Below are 17,702 nucleotides of genomic sequence, written 5' to 3'. Positions count from 1 at the left end.
AAAGTACGCTGGATTACTAGTTCAATGAAATTACCACGAGGCCACCACCTCCCATGTTATGAATCAAATATGTTAAATACCATTTTTTTAAAAAAAATCAAGCAGATTACAGATGCCAACTCTCACAATTTCCTTGTATTGTCACATTTCAGCAAATGCACAATTCTTATCTAATAAATGGTGTAACTGACTAACTAAACACTTTGTTTTGTGTTAAAATTAGCTCAATTTACATGTAAAGTACTGTTATTTAGGCTTCTATCCTTGGCAGACGGTCAATCAGTTCACTAAAACTGCTCCACAATGTTATTATAGACAAAAGGAAAACAAGTGCACTAATCTTTTCCTATTTCTTAACCAAGCAAAACGTTGCAAAGTATTTTCTACAACAGCAGCTACACTTCATAAGAATTTCATTGACTGTAAAGTGCTTTGACTTACCAGTGGTCTTAAGAATTGCTATACAAATGCAATTCTTTTTTATTAGAGAATGTTAAACTATGTCATAAGAATACTTAGAGGAAAGGTGTCCACTATAAAGGAAAGACAATATTAGATGCATCATTCTTATTAATGTAGACTAATTGACTGTGTGGTATATTTCAAATTGTAGTATAAAATTGAAAGCATACCATTTTGCAAAACACAGATAGAGATTCCTTCCTTCTTCAAAAAATTTAATCTGCTTTAATTGTTTTTCTGTCTTAATATGATGCCTCCAATTCAATTTTGGCCTTTAGTTAGTGAATGAAAGCATAACCAACATTGAGATCACATCTTCCATTTCTAAAAAAAAGTGATATTATGGTTCATAATTCAGTAATTCTAAATTTGCTTCTCATCTTACCAACTTGATAGAGTACAAATGTTACTTATGTATGTACAGTATATTTGACCATTTTGTACAGTGGTTTTTGTAACAGTACTGCATTTCAGAGGTAGAAGATGAGGTAACTATGTATGTGGGTTTTGAACATGACCCAAAATGGCAAACAACTGAAAAGATTTGCAGACGTTTCTTTGTGCAGAATCTATATCCTTATCATTTTGGTTAAAAGTCCACCATTAAAACATGTATCACATTAAAACAAAACCCTGGCTTAAACAAACTTTGGTCAATATGAGTTTGGAGCTCTCTTTTGTGCTAAATTAATGAATTTCAGCCTGGGCAGCTTAAGAGCCATTATAGTTATTTATTCAGGCCAGATAGGAATGAGGATCCTACCTGGTTACTTCTGTCAAAAAATGCATTTGTGCAGACATCGAGCAAGAATGGGTTCAGTCTGAGATGTGAAACCCTCCAAAGAGCAAAACCTCATTAACTTGTATATAGAAAGTAGCCAGTGTTATGTCTCAGCTTTTATTCAATTTTGTTTACTCTTATTCACAAATTACATATTGCTATGAGAAAAAACAAAAATATTGCTGAAAAGCTTTTCATTATGCACTCACCAGGACAAATATAAAAATGCCAAAATTCAAATGATCATAAAGATTTATACTAACTGTAACCCGATCACAGGAGAAAATCATATGGATTGGTTGGTAATTGAACTACAACTGGCTCTCCATGATCCTGGGTAAAGGAGGAATAATCACTTTTCATTATACAGTCATAGAGTCATAGAGGTGTACAGCACAGAAACAGACCTTTCGGTTCAATTTGTCCATGCCGACCAGATATCCCAACCCAATCGAGTCCCATCAGCCAGCACTTGGCCCATGTCCCTCCAAATCCTTCCTATTCATATACCCATCCAGATGCCTTTTAAATGTCTCAATTGTACCAGCCTCCACCACTTCCTCTGGCAGCTCATTCCATACATGTACCACCCACTGTATGAAAAAGTCGCTCCTTAGTTCTCTTTTGTGTCTTTCCCCTCTCACCCTAAACCTACGTCCACTAGTTTTAGACTCCCCCACCCCAGGGAAAAGACTTTGTCTGTTTATCCTATCCATGCCCCTCATCATTTTATATACCTCTATAAGGTCATCCCTCAGCCTCCCATGCTCCAGGGAAAACAGCCCCAGCCTCTTCAACCTCTTCCTGTAACTCAAATCCTCCAACCCTGCCAACAGCTTAGGGAAGCTTCTTGAAGTTTGCTTTTGACAAAACTACAAATTCCCCCCCCCCCCTCCCCCCATATGAGAAAGGAACTGCATGTGACCATAACAAAGTAACCAACATGCATGTGCGTACTCCATGTTTCAGGAAGACAACAGTGATAGCACCATATGCAATATATACACACAAGAATGGGGATGTACAATTGACTGTCATGAAGGTGTTTCACTAACGTTTTAAATCTATCCAATCAAACAAATAACAGGCACAAACTTCGGTGAATACATTATTTTTTTTCCTCTTTCAGTTGAACAATGGATTATATTTGGCTTCAACTGGCCACTGGGAGCAAGCAAATGAGATTTCAGAAGTCTGCGGTAGAAGAATGTAGAAGTGGCAAGAATTATTATGAAGCAAACATTGTACCGATATACATTTAAGGAGAAGTGATGATGCAGCAGTAAAGTCACTGGACAAGTGATTCTGAGACCAAGTCTAATGTTCTGGAGACATGGGTTTGAATCCTGATATAGCAGATGGAGAAACATAAATTCAATAAAATCTGTAATTAAAAGCTAGTCTAAAATAAACAATGTAAGCATTGTTGATTGTCATAAAAATATAACTGGTTCATTAATGCTGTTTAGTGAAGAACATATGCTGTCTGTATTTGCTCTGGCTGACATGTGATTCAGCAATGTGATCAACTATATATATTGCTCTCTGAAGTGGCACATGGAGCAATGGTTTAGGGTGGGGTGGGGTGAGATAGGGAGGGGAGGGGTTGGGTAGCTCAACTAGCACTCACTGAGAAACAGGTGCTCGGGGAAAAACATCCCCACATTTCAGCTACCAAATCATGACCGGGACTTATCCCAATGCCCTGACCAAGACCTTTGCTCGCAAAAACATCAAACCATGACTCACCCACCACCATAGCAGTATCATTGAGTAATGGCAAGATATCAAGACCACAATGAACTGAGATGAACATAAAGATACTATAACCTTTACAACCCTAAAGTCAATACCTGACCACTTTTTATGGTTGCCATGATGTAACACAGGTGGACAAAGTCAGACGTCACTCAACACCAGGTTATACTCCAACAGGTTTATTTCAAATCACAAGCTTTCAGAGCACTGCTCCTTCGTCAGGTGAAGTCCTGATGAAGAAGCAGCGCTCCAAAAGCTTGTGATTTTAAAAAAAACCTGTTGGACTATAACCTGGTGTCGTGTGACTTCTGAAATTATCTACGGCTGGCAGAACACAACAGGAAAGGGCAAGGTCACTGCTGGCAACTTCTCGACCTTTAGATTTTTCTGTCCCTTGTGTGACCAATTAACCTGGACCAATCACAAGGCAACAGTACAACTTTTATTTAACTTTTTTTAATGCACTGGTCCACTAACCCATTTTCGCATGGCAGGAGTTTCAAAACATCATTCAAAATGCAGTCAAACAAACAGGTCTCCAGACTCTCTGGTACAAAGCCTAGAAAACCTTAAAAAATGAAAATAAAATCATCTCTCCCACCCTGAACATAAAAATAAGTTAACCTTAAAGTTATGCACTCTTCTGAAAAAAACTGAAGAATTTTGCTGTGCACACATTAATTGCTTACATTTATGACACTGATTACACTTCAAGAGTATTGAAATTGTGAAAGACAAATAAATACAAGTTCTTTCATTCTTTTACATCCTATGGAAGGACGTGCCAAATATCTATATGATGGATGCAAATTTCCATTCTTCTTCATTTCCGAAAAAAATCACACAAAGGAAATGGAGAAATTTTTTTTTGTCATAGCCAGTGAGGCAAGTACTTGAAAATCCCCTGCTTCCTATGGAATCATAACTCAACAAAATACCAGTGCCTTCATGAGGTGATTGTATTAGGCAAAGGAAAGGTTAAAAAAGTGGTTTATGAGGTTTCTGTTGGCACATCAATACTTTGTTAGTTCATGCAGGATTGTAAGGAAGTCTTTGTTAATTTGCTTGTGGGATCTAGTTCTACAGGATCACATCACTGCTGGCATAAACTTACTGAACTTTGCAGAATATCAGATTACATGGCTCTAAATATAATTAACAGAATCTAATATTACAGGAATTGAAAATGAAAGGAAAAAGGAACACCTAACTTAGGAATTACTGTATTTGGAATTTTTGAAAATGCAAGTCCATGGAGAAAAATGAAGTCACTCACACCACCAAGTTGGAACCAATTCAATGTTTTTTGGCAAAAGGTTTCCAAAACTAAGGTGTACACAAATTGAAGTATTGAACCACTCCTAAACTGTTAAGTAATGCAGTCATGAGACAACTTTATTTTTTGAATGGAGTACAATAGAATCCTTGTCAGAAACGAGTTGTTCCTTGGTACCATTCATAGTAATGGTATCCAATATTGAAAGTTGTTCACTACATTCATACAAATTATAACTACTGGCAGATAAAACCAAAACCAAGCAAGTCCATTTGTATTCCAAGTATTTTAGTTTCCCTTTTATACGCATGAACCTTAAGTTCAGATGTTTTGATTTATGTGACAGTAAGGCTGGTGATAACCCATTTTAAATCCAACTTAAAAATCCAGACTTTATCCTTCAAATTAACAACTTTTGAGGGAATAGAGGTCATCACCAGAATTTAACTTAATTCTTCATCATGACAGTTATGAGGGGAGCTATTCTGACCAGGATCCTGCTGTGTGTGTACAATATGATAATCACATCAGTGGAAGAAAGCTGTTATGAACTAAAAAACACTTTTATGCCTATTCAATATACTTAAAATACACAGTGTACTGTGGCTCTCCTAGTAACACTTGTATAGATAGATCATTTCAGATTAGAAATGAACTTCAGTGGAGTCAAGTGAGGCAGATCAGTTACAAATTTGGACTCTGGGTCTCCAGTGGACTACAGAACCTTGCAGAGGTAATGATTGTGTTGTTGGACAGATAGCCCCATATTTCCATGAAACTTTATGCTGTGATGTGGACAAATGCAAATATGCTCTGCATCTGCCAAAAGCATCAGCACAGTTCCTATTCTGAGGTCAGACAGTTCTTCTGCTGTTTTACACTAATTTTACAAACCTGGTCTGCATATTTGCACTAGACAGACGTGCTAAACAATCACCAGCGAAAAGCTATTGAACTGCACAAGTGACCTACCAACAGCATTGTTTTAAAAGACAACCAAATTGCAAGTGAGATACTTTCAACATATTTCTACCTTGGCAAAGTACTAGATGACATTTCAAGCTTGTTTAGTCTTCTAAATTCTACTCTCTACAAACATAAGGTCAATCAAAACTCTGCTTTCACTGTCCGAAACTGCAGTAAGCTCTCTTCCTATATCATCCCTAACCTTGTGAACTACACCGGTCAAGCTCGTCCTTGAATGGAAGTTTCATTCTTGTTTCCAAATCCCTTTAAATGTTTAGCCCCTCCCTATAAGTGTAATTTTTCCAGTCCTACAACCCTCTGACACATCTGCTTTCTTCTAATTTTGACCTCTTGCATATTCTCAATTATAATTGATAGTTGGGGCAGCATGGCAGCTCAGTGGTTAGCGCTGCTGCCTCACAGTGCCAGGGTCTCAAGTTCGATTCCAGCCTCAGGTGATTTTCTGCATGGAGTTTTCACATTTTCCGTGTCTGTGTGGGTTTCCTCCCGGTGATCCAGTTTCCTCCCACAATCCAAAAATGTGCAGGTTAGGTGAATTGGCCATGCTAAATTGCCCATAGTGTAGGTTATTAGTCAGGGGTAAATTCAGACCAGGGGAATGGGTCTGGGTCGGTTACTCTTCGGAGGGCCGGTGTGGACTTGTTGGGCCGAAGAGCCTGTTTCCATACTGTAGGGATTCTAATTCTAATTGTTCCTTCAGTTTCTGAGGTCCCAAGATGTGAAATTCCCTCCCCACACCTCCCTGCTCTCCAACTCACTTTTCTCCTTTAAGGCACTCTTTAAAGCAGAAATCTTTGAACAATATTTTAGTCATCTGATCTAATATGTCATTATGTGGCTCGTGGTCATATTTTGTTTTATAATGCACCTGTTGGAATGGCTTGGATGTTTCATGATATGAAAGTAATTATCTAAATTGATGTTGAAGGTCTTTTGGAGAGCTGCTTTACACATACAGGGATGCTACAAGACTTGATGACCCCACTTTGCACAAAGTTGAGGCTGTCATTGTGTAATGCATCTCGGGCTGCAGCATGCAATTTGAAAATATCTATGTCCCTCAGTTAATTCTATAAACAACAACTGGTTAGGTATAATGTCCAGAAAGTTTCCAAGTATCAGAGGAGGTCAGTCCACAGAATGTTCCAAGAGTAGCATGTAGGAATGAGTGTATTTATAATGCACATATCATTAAAAGCATGCACAAAACTTAATGAACTTTATGAATCCACAAATTATTTTGAATCAAGGTTTGGAAAAGGAGTGGTATCCACAGAGAGAGAAGCTTTGAGAAGAGAGGAGGATGGCAACTTTTGTGTAAAACTCCATCTACCATAAAGTTTTCCAAGAACACTTTTCTCATCTCCATCTCACCCAGAATAATGCCTGTGGTAATGCTAGCAGCAATACAGCATGCAGTTCTGGTCTTTATGCCATATGAAGTATGTGGGGCGGCACGGTGGCTCAGTGGTTAGCACTGCTGCCTAACAGCACCAGGTTCCATTTCCGCCTCGGGCAACTGTCTTTGTGGAGTTTGCACATTCTCCCTGTATCTGCGTGGGTTTCCTCCCACAATCCAAAGATGTGCAGGTTAGGTAGATTGGCTGTGCTAAATTGCAAAGTCAGAGGTAAATACAGGGTAGGGGAATGGGTCTGGGTGGGTTACTCTTCGGAGGGTCGGTGTGGACTTGTTGGGCCGAAGGGCCTGTTTCCATACTGTAGGGAATTTAAGCTAATCTAAAACAAGTTACAGGAGGTATGTGATTGCATTACAGAGGGACAGAGGAGGTTTACCAAGATGCTGCCTGGGTTGGTGAGTCTGAGCTATGAGGAAATACTGGATAGAATGTGTTGCTTTTCTTGGAGCAGCAAAGGATCAAACAGGACGTGAAAGAGGAATTTTAAATTGTGATGGGCATAGAAAGGTACATCTTCCAATAACAAGGCAGCATTGATTTAAGTTAATAGGTGGAAGGCTCAGAGAGAGTTGAGGAGATTGCTTTTTTTTCCACTCAGGTGATGGGTGTCTGGAATTTAGTGCCCAAAAGGGTGGTTGGGTCAGAAATTCTTGCAATGTTTAAGCAGTATTTAGATGCTCACTTGCGTTGCTGTAGCCTCCAGGGTAAAGGGTGGGGGAGCTAGAAAATAGCATTAGTGTAGTTAGACCTTTGGCAACTGGCACAGACATGTTGGGCTAAATAGCCTATTTCTGTACTGTAAATGTTTGAGGTGCACATTCAGTTAATCCAGTGAACATAGTGCTGCACATTAACAACCACAGTGAAGAGCTCAGCATTCCAGTATCTTTTTTGTGTGGTTAACTCTTTTGCAAAATGTTGGGAAATTATAATCTTTGTTACTCCATCCTGAGTTAAAACAATGACAAGCGAAGCATATACTGTAACTTTCAAGTCAATTCAGGACAGACCCTTTACACTGCACTGTCAATTATAATTGCAGATGCCGGTATATCCTAAATAACATCTACTTAATATTTCACTAGCAGATCTCTTTCATCATAAAACACACTAGGGTTATCATCCCCTGCTTGCCTAGTTTGAACTACGCTAAAGGAGCAGGAACAAAACTCCAATTCAAGTAAGTTCCCCAGTGGGATTAGTTTCTGTTGCTATTGGATTTTAATGTCATGCTTCCAGCTGAGGCTTTAGTGAGCTCTCTGTTAAAAATACACCACTTGCTTCCCACATGCATTCCAATGATTCAGCTTAGCAATATCTGATATTTTATTTGGACTCTGTATACAAATGAAGAATGACCCCAGAGTCTCTGGAATTAGTACTGACAAACTGATGTAAATCTCAGTACGTATTACTGCCAATTGCTTTCTGAGTGCACATTGTTTGAGCTATGCTTCAAGTACCTTGACAGATGGGCTACAGCTGAAATACATTTAGCAACATATTGCACCGTGGGCAACACTGCCTTCACTGGCTCTGTTGACTTAAATTGCAATTTCAATTCATTTATTTTTCCAAGCTTTTCATTTTCACAAGAATTAATAGGCTGCCTGTAAAGGAAAGCAACTTTCAAAGTCTGTTAAAACAACGAACTGCTGCTCCCTGTTTCTAGAAATTGCTTTTTAAGGAGGCTAGGAGCCAAAGAAATAACTTTATAATGTAAATTACAACATTCAGCAGAGTTAAGCATATGTGTTAACTGGCAATTTTAAAAAAAACACCAATAATTTTAATTGCCAGTATGGTTAAGTGCTTATTTTAATGTTCCTGTAAATGGTGATCATTTTGCACATTGGAGTGTTTTATTGCAATTCTAAAATGTCTATGCCCCCACATTGAATTCTATAACTGATCACAGGGGTAGGTACAACTACAGTGATGTCAGAATACTTAGAAGGGTCAGAGTAGAACAGTCCAAGGGTTGTTCTAATTTAGCACACAGGAATGTGAATATTTATAGTGTACATATAATTAAAGCAAACAGAGCTGTAGGCATGTTAATAAATCTATTTATTATTTTGAACCAGGATTTCGAATAAATTAAAGGATCTCAACTGTTCGAAAATGGTGGGTAAGGACCACTTGGCTCCAATAATTTACCAGCAGCTCTGACCAAAGTATGCCACACACAGGACTGAGCTGGAGGCACATAAAAATGCATAATTAGAATGTCAAAATTGGATAAATATAATTATCAAAGAAAAGTTTTCATGTAATGAATAGATATTTTTTGAAAATAAAAATTGGAAAGAAAACACCACTGTAACTTTGCTTCATTTTACAGGATTCAAAGCAAGTTTCACAATTTTATTGCATAAGGTTCCAAATTGATAATATTCTATTTCCATCACTAGAAAATATATGATGATGACAACGTGAAAAAAGATTTCTCATGTTTGTTGCCACTACACAAATGCACTGTACTTTTGACTGGGCAGTTTTACTTTGCAAAAAACCTTTGAAAGTAATCTGTATTTTAACGGGCAATGATCTAACCACTTGTAACTATAAAAGTAGTTCACCCTCATTTCTCAACTAACACTAATTTCCTATATGTGACATGGGGTAAATTTGACTAATGTTTAAGCAGGAGAAAGTGAGGCCTGCAGATGCTGGAGGTCAGAGTTGAAAAGTGTGGCGTGGAAGCGCACAGCAGGTCAGGCAGCATCCGAGGAGCAGGAGAATTGACGTTCCGGGCATAAGCCCTTCATGAGGAATGTTTAAGCATCCTATTAGTTGTATCTATTGTAACAATACACAATGGTACACAGACTGAGGATGAGGGACTTTAAATAATACATTTGTACATGCATTCTATTGATGGTCAAAAAGATTTCTCATGTTTGTTGCCGCTACACAAATGCACTGCACTTTTGACTGGTCAAATAACAGATTCAAATAAGGCCAATCAGTTTAATTTATACCCCAAAAAACCAAACTCCAATCCAGTTTTAATTTAGTATATTGACAATCTTAAAAGGGATACAAGACTGGGGAAAGTTGAACAGTTGAGAGGAGAACTGCCAAGCCATCAGCATGTAAAAAGACTGCCCAAAAAAGAAAGCTCTCTTCAAAGGTACCTTTACCGATCAGTGACCTCTGAAGCAGAATCTGCAAGAAGAAGAAAAGACAGGAATTCAGAGAAAACTGAAAGCTGCCTGGTTCTGAAATAAGAAGTTCTGTTTTGTAAATCTTAATTGGGGGGTTTTATCGAACTAGTATTGTGGAGGGGAAGTAAAAGATAGGTTAGAGGAAGGAAGTGTAAATAGTTGTTAGTTAATTATTCCCTGTTATACTTTAAGAAATAAAGTTGTTAATTTGTACTTTAACTAGTTCTTGGCCTATTGAATTTTCATAGATTAACGCAGTGGATAAATCTTTTCTGTGATGCTGGTTTTAAATCAGCAGAGGGGTTTACCCAGTGTCATAACACTGGCGAGTATTTGTATGGTTTAGTACATTTATTTCAGGTTTCCAACATTTGCACTATTTCTAGTCAATTTAACTTAGAGAAAATCTTGTTTCTTTTATTGAATGACTTACAGAAGAAAGTGAAATACAGAGATGGAAAGGTGGAGAAAATTCCAAATTGGGAACTAGGCAATGGAGGACATAGAAACCAATCCTACTGGGAATAAAATTAAGCATTTCCAAGATGCCTGAATCTGGAGAATGTTGAAATTTTGGAATTCTATAGGGATGGTTCAATTATAGAGATGGGAGGGACAAACAATGGAGTGATTTGAAAACCACAATGGGAATTCTAAAATAGAGGCATTAATCAAGAGCCTATGGAGGGTGATGGCTCAGTGCAGTGAAAACTGTCCAAGTGTACTGTGAAATGTTGTACAAAGGTAATGAATATCAATATATAACAAATAAATTTTCTAATTTTCCATGCAGCTGAACCCACCCTCACTGTTCATCTAGCATTGCAAGTTATTGGTGGGGCTTACTGATACCAGAAAGTAAAAGAACAGGACAGAACATGTAAACACTATATCACACAAAGGAACCATAAACATGTTGGGAAATTTGATAACAGAGCGAACCTCAAGGCTTTGTATCTTAGTGCACAAAGCATTCAGTATCGGCAGATTAACTGATGGTACAAATCGCGGTAAATGGATATGATTTCATAGCCATTACAGAGGCATGGTTATGATGAACTCTAAACTGGAATTTAACATTCAGGGATATTTGACCTTACAGAAAGACAGGAGGGAAGGAAAAAGGTGGTGGTGTGGCAGTGTTAATAAGAGAAAAAAATGAGGACAGTCGTGACAGATGATCTAGGCGCGAATGGTGCAAGAGTCCATACGGGAGAAGGTTAAAAGACAGTAAGGCAAAGACATTGGTGGGAGTAGTATATAACCCTCCAAACAGTAGCCACTCCATAGGAAAGGCTGCAAATCAGCTAACAATAGACTATGTAAAAAGAATAGAGCAGTAATTATGGGTGACTTTAATCTTCATGTCGAATGGATTATTTGGATTAGAAAAGGTAGCTATGAAAATGAATTCACAGAGTACATTAGGGAATAGTTTCCCATACACTTTTAAAGAGAGATGGTTGTGCAGTGGGAAAGTCACTGGACAAGTGATTCAGAGACCCGGTCTAATGTACTGGAGACATGGGTCTGAATCCTGCTTTAGCAGATGGAGAAATAGGAATTCAATAAAATCTGGAATTAAAAGCTAGTCTAATGCCAACCATGTAATCATTGTTGATTGTCACAAAAATACTAATGCTCTTCGGTGAAGAACATCTGCTGTCTGTATTTGCTCTGGGTGACATGTGAATGCAGACCTATAGCAATGTGGTCAACTATTTATTGCTCTCTAAAATGGCGGAAGGAGTCATGGGGTGGGGTGGGGTTGGGTTGGCTGGCTCAACTACCACTCAGTGAGAAACAGCAGCTCAGGGAAAAAAACAGTCTCACATTTCAGCTACCAAATCATGACAGGGACAAAGAATTCATAAGGCACAGTTTCCCAGAGCAATATGTCATGCAGCCAACCAGGCTATCTTGGATCTGGTAATGGTTAGTAAAGTTTAAGAGATGACCTCAGAGTAAAAGATTCACTCAGAAGCAGTGATTGTAATGTGATGGAATTTAATAATCAATGAGAGTGAGAAACTTGGTTCAGAAACAATGATGTTTGACTTAAATAAAGGGAGTTACAGTGAAACGAGGATAGAATTATCTAAAGTGGACTGAGCGGACAGATTAGAAGGAAAGACAGTAGGCAAGCTGTGACAGACATTTAAGGAAGCAATTTGTGACTGTCAGCAAAAACATACACCAACAAGGAGGAAAGATTCTAAGGGCGAAATAAACTACTATGGATAACCAACAAAGTTAAAGAAAATATTAAATTGAAAGAAAAAGCAAGTAAGGAGCAAAAGTCAGTGATTGCCTGGAAGATGGTGATAAATTTAGAATTCAACAAAGGAAGACTAAAAGGATAATACAGTGAGAGAAAATAAATTATGAGTGAGGAATATAAAAACTGACAAAACCTTCTTTCCATGTATGAAAAGGATGAGAAATCAAAATGAACATAGCCCCCTTAGAAAATTAATCTGAGTAGTCATGGGAACAAGAAAATGGCAGAGGAGTTAAACAAATATTTTGCTCCAGTTTTTACACGGAAGACACTAAGAACATCCCATTAATACTGAAGAATGTAGGAGAGTACTTAAGTACTATCACATCACTAGAGTAGTAGTATTACACAAACTAATAGAGCTGAAGATAGGTGAGTCCCCAGATCCTAAAAGAGGTAGTTGCAGAGATAGTGGATGCACTGGTTGTAATTTTCCAAACATCCATGGATTCTGGAGAAATACCAGTGAATTAGAAAACTACCAACATGACACCATTATTCCAAAGGAAGGGAGACAATAAATTAGTAACTATGGGCCAATTAATCAAACATCTATTGTTGGAAAAATATTGGAATCAACTTTTCAGGAAGAAACAGCAAACATTTGGAAAATCAACCTAATCAAGCAGCATGGCTTCATGAGAAGTAAATTATTGCTGACTAATTTATTAGAGATTTTCAAGTAAGTTTCAACCAGAGTGGAAAAAGGGGAACCAGTAGATGTGTTGTGGACTTCCAGAAGGCGTTCAACAAGGTGCAGCACAAAAGCTCAGATCATAAGAGACCATTGTTTTGAAGGTAGTATGTTAGTATGGATAGAGAATTGGCTTTTAGACATGGAACAGGAGAGAGATATGATAGGTTAAATGGGCAAAAAGTTGGTAAATGTATTATGATGTGAGGAAATGTGAAGTTGTTCATTTTGGAAAGGAGAACAAAAGAACAGAGTATTATTTAGACAGAGATAGACTGTGGAAAGCTGCAACACAAAGGGATTTGGAGGTGCTTGTGCCCAAAACACAGAAAGCTAGCACACAAGTGCAGTGGGTAGTCATAAAGGCTAGTGGGATATTGGCCCTTATTTCAAAGAGTTTGGAATATAAGAGCAGGGAAGTCTTACTGCAACTGTACAAGTTGTGGTGAGACCACATCTGCAGTACTGTGTGCAGTTTTGATCTTCTTATTTAAGGAAAGATACTTCAATGGAGGCAGTTCACAGAAGGTTTACTAGGATGATTCCTGGATTGAAACAAAGGTTATGAACAAAGGTTAAACGGGTTGGGACTTTACTCATTGGAATTTAGAAGAATGAGAGGTGATCTTATTGAGACATACAGGATTCTCAATGGGATTGACAGAATAATTACTGACAGAATGTTATCCCTCGTGGGAGAGTCTAGGACCAGGCAGATTCTCAGAATTAAGGTATGCCAATTTAAGACTGAGATGAAGAGGAATCTCTTCTGTCATATGACTAAGTCTTTGGAACTCCTTGCCATAGAGAGCTGTGGGGCCAGATACCTTGTATATATTTAAGGCAAAGATAGTTTGATTTTTGATCAGTTGGGGAATCAGGAATTAAGGGGAAAGGACAGGGAAGTGGCCATCAGGAGTGCCAGATCAGCCATGATATTACTGAATAGGAGAGACAGGCTTGACAAGATAAATGGCCTACTCGTGTTCCTATTTTTTGCTGTCTCAAAAGATATTCTATCCAACCAAAATTATAACTCATAAAATTTGTGAGAGTTAATCATCAAATTAAAAGTACAATATTTTCATTTGATTTCAAAACATAAACATTCTAGACTCATATGACCAAAGAAGAAAATTTAAAGGATAGTAGAATTGTTTATTTCAGTGAAGTGTTCCATGTTATTGAAAAGGTTGGGAACCACTGGGCGAGTTGCATTTAGAACATAGGCAGCAAAGCTTTGGAGAAGTTAAGTTTGTGGAAGGTAGAATGTGGAAGGTCAGCCAGGAGTGCATTAGAATAGTGTGGAGATAAACTCACGGATGAGAGTTTATCCATTAGAAGAGATGAAACAAGAATGGAGCAAAGTTATACTATGGAGGTAAAAATAAGCAGCCTGCAAGGAAGTTTTAAAAATTGCTGTGACACATTTTTTATTTGTAACTTGCTCTTTTGCAGTAGCAGTTAAAACATTGATTTGAAGAGATTACTCCTAACCCCTGCACTCACTATAATTCTATAAGCTACCTCATACGGTTTGTTTGATGTGTTTCCTGCCTGCTACTTAGTTAGTACCAGTGGTGTCAGGATGATGCCCTTTAGTGGGTCTTAATTGCTATGTAAAGGGCTCAAATGGCCCCAGGGCTGAACGGCAAGTATCCTGCCATGGAATTAACTGGGTGGAGGTTATGCAAGGTGATGCAGTCCATACCTGCTCCTGCTCACCAGATTAAATTGCCTCTGTCATCCAATATGCATGTAAGACATTAAATTCTCACTGATTCCAGGAAACACTGAAAATTGTTGAATCTCTACGCTCTCGTTACGAAACAGAGAGCAACTGCGAATTTTGCGTGTTATGGCAGTGAGTTTATCTGCATCTTCTCCATCCCAAAGATAATGGCTTGCCATGTGATAGAAACTACTTTTGTTTGTGTTGCTCATGCTTCATGTTAGATTGTCAGTGTTATTCCATGAATGAAGATATTGTAATTCTACAATTATATTTTAAGACTACATTTTAAAAAAGACTTCCTTAAGATGGCTTCCAAGAACTACATGACGATTTTGTGGACCAAACTGTCTCATCTCTTATGAGGACAAATTTAATATTTTATTTGGTTATGACACACTGTGGCTTTGGTCAGGTATACTTTGGAGTAAAAATACTGATTGATTTGTTAAAAAACAGCAGGTTTCAGCCAAATAAAACCACAGGTAGGACATGGATGAAAAACTAGGCAGAAGTGGGTACTGCATATGCCGGAGATTAGAGTCAAGATTAGAGTGGTGCTGGAAAATCACAGCAGGTCAGGCAGCATCTGAGGAGCAGGAAGATCGATGTTCCAGGCAAAAGCACTTTATCAGGAATCATTCTCAACATTTGTTATAATGTCATATGGGTAAGGCAGCCATCTCTACTCCCTGCCAAGAGAAACAGGGGAAACCTCGATTTTCAGAACGATGGGTGGGCACTATTTCATTGATAATTGATTATTCAGTTAATCAATTCAATGCTTTTCATCTGGGTTTTCTATTAAGTTTGCTCCCTGTTCAGGAGACTAGGAGCAGCACAGTGTGCTGCCCCTGCCCCAACACCGCCCAAAACCCCATCCAACACCACCCCCACCAGGGCAGCTGGACTGGACAACAAGATTGCTGCTGCTGCTACTGCCTTTTGAGGGGGAGGGGTTTTGATAGATTCCACCTTTGTCCTGTATAAGACAATGTTAGAGAAATTATCTGGGGAAGAGGGGTTTAGGGTACACATCTGTGTAGAACTGGAGAGAGAGAGAGAGAGAGAGAGAGAGAGAGAGAGAGAGAGAGAGAGAGAGAGAGAGGAGATGGGAGGTCAGTCATTTAGAGATGGTGCCTATGCTCCTATCAGTCCAGGACTGTTCTCGGCAGCACTTTTAATCACTGTAAACAAAAGACGCGATCAGTGTTGGACACACATCTTTGATGTAATGTTTCTGTTGGTACCTCAAGATCTCCTTTGGATAATCCGATTTTCAGATAACTGGTATTCGGATAATCGAGGTTCCTCTGTATACAGTAGCAGAAAAATTCAAACTGCAAGACAGACAGAATTCTATCACAGAGAGAACGTCTGGCAAGCAAAGCTAGGTGACTGCTATAGTCAACTAAACAGCTAAAATCCTAATTGTAGTAACTTGAAAGAGAAACAAGGATGTCTCCTGTAGCCTGGCGCATCTTCAAGCTCACCCAAGAAATCAACCTCTGAACAGATCAATAATAAGAAAGTTACTGTTGAAAATTATCTTTTTCTCTCAAGACTTCTTTTCAGTCAAATTAACAACTCGGCAAAGACAGACCACGCCTGGCCATGTGTTTCTCTGTCTCAGGAAGCATATTCCAGATCCCAACCACTGAAAGAAACGGTTTTTCCTCTGCCAAACTTCTACCTCTAAACTTTCTGTATATTGCTATGTCCCTCAATACCCAAATTCTGTCACCATCTAAAATTAGTTTACTCAAAAGCTGAGCACCCATTGTTCTCAAGCAGAAAATTTCAAAAATTTAGACCACAGAGAAAGAATTGCCTCTAAAGGCAGTGCTCTCATCCCAGAAATCAATCTAATGAACTGCTGTTGCATTTCTTCTCCAGTAAGTAGGTATTTGCTTAGATTTCAGTATCTAAGAAACCTAAGTTGCACATATGTACAATCACATCAATGCCCAAAATATGAGTGTAGAAAGGCTTCTTTACTCTTGTAACCTAATTGTTTTAGAACAAACGTTCCCGCATAATGTCTTCCTAATTGCTTTTTGTATTTGCATGTTCATTTCCTTTGATTCAGGTACAAGGTCATCCAGGTTGTTCTGAATGCACAGTTCCAATTTTTAAAAATATTGTGCTTCTTTATTTCCTTTAGCAGAGAAGATAACATTCACTTTGTCATACTATATTTCATCTTCCATGTTTTTTGTCCGCTTCTCCAATCTGTTTATATCCCTCTGCAACCTTTGTGTCCTCCTCATCTAACTTTGAATCAGCAAACATGGAGTAACTACACGGGGTTCCCTCATCAAAGTCATTAATATGATTGTAAAAAGCTAAGCAAATAGTCATTTTCTGATGCTCTGTCAGCTACAGCCTGCAAACAAAGATATTCAATTTTTATTCTTACTCACTGTTTCCTGTCTCCTGATTCTTGATGTTTATGTCAACAGGAACAGTTTTTCACTCTCTACTTAGTCTGAACTATGATTTTGACCCCATCATAAAATTTCAATCTATGTATAAATGTGTGATACTTTATCAAACACCATTTGGATGTCCATGTGCACCACATCAACTGCATTACCCTTACCAACCTGCTCTGTTATCTCAAAGAATTCCAAGTAAACATGATTTGACTAAACAAAGCTGTCATTTCAAAATAGCCTACCATTGATAAGTAAATTGGCAGATGGTTGCCTGCTCTATTTCATTTTCATCCTGTTGTAAAAACTGAGGTAGTGCTTGCTACCTTGCAATGCTGAGGAATTGTTCAAGCAGGGAATACTGGATGATCAAAATAAATGTATTGGTGCAGCTGCCTCTTTTAAGACCTTAGGATATAATTGTTAGATGCAATAGGTGTGTCATCACATAGTTCCATCAAATTCCAACACTTTCTTTTATACTTGTAATGCTTAGAATTTCTCTTTCTTGTTAAACCCAGAGCTTGCCGTTTTGATAGCTGATGGCTACCAATGGTCGGGAGATTAAAATTGATATGTTCAAAAGGTCAGAATTAGTGTATTGTAGAATTATCAGGTCATGATAGAAGTCCAGGGGAGATTGCAGAGATCGAAAAGGGTTAGATCATGGAGGTGGATGAGGTCTTTAAATACAAGGATGAGCATTTT

The 17,702-nt window shown here is 38.3% G+C and overlaps 1 protein-coding gene and 1 long non-coding RNA gene across 4 annotated transcripts in view; one reads left to right on the top strand and one right to left on the bottom strand.

The window, feature by feature from the left end:
• The window catches only part of LOC122552760, a 92,416-nt gene extending 89,788 nt beyond the window's left edge, over positions 1–2,628 (top strand). Inside the window, exon 4 of the long non-coding RNA XR_006312482.1 lies at positions 2,373–2,628. This is a non-coding gene — a long non-coding RNA (uncharacterized LOC122552760). The remainder of the gene's footprint in view (positions 1–2,372) is intronic.
• The window catches only part of LOC122552759 (thyroid adenoma-associated protein homolog), a 381,744-nt gene that overhangs the window by 154,972 nt on the left and 209,070 nt on the right, over positions 1–17,702 (bottom strand). The window lies entirely within an intron of this gene.

Source organism: Chiloscyllium plagiosum, chromosome 9 (genome assembly GCF_004010195.1).
Source record: "Chiloscyllium plagiosum isolate BGI_BamShark_2017 chromosome 9, ASM401019v2, whole genome shotgun sequence".
In the NCBI taxonomy this organism is placed as follows: Eukaryota; Metazoa; Chordata; class Chondrichthyes; order Orectolobiformes; family Hemiscylliidae; genus Chiloscyllium; species Chiloscyllium plagiosum.
This window is presented reverse-complemented; position numbering and strand designations above follow the sequence as displayed.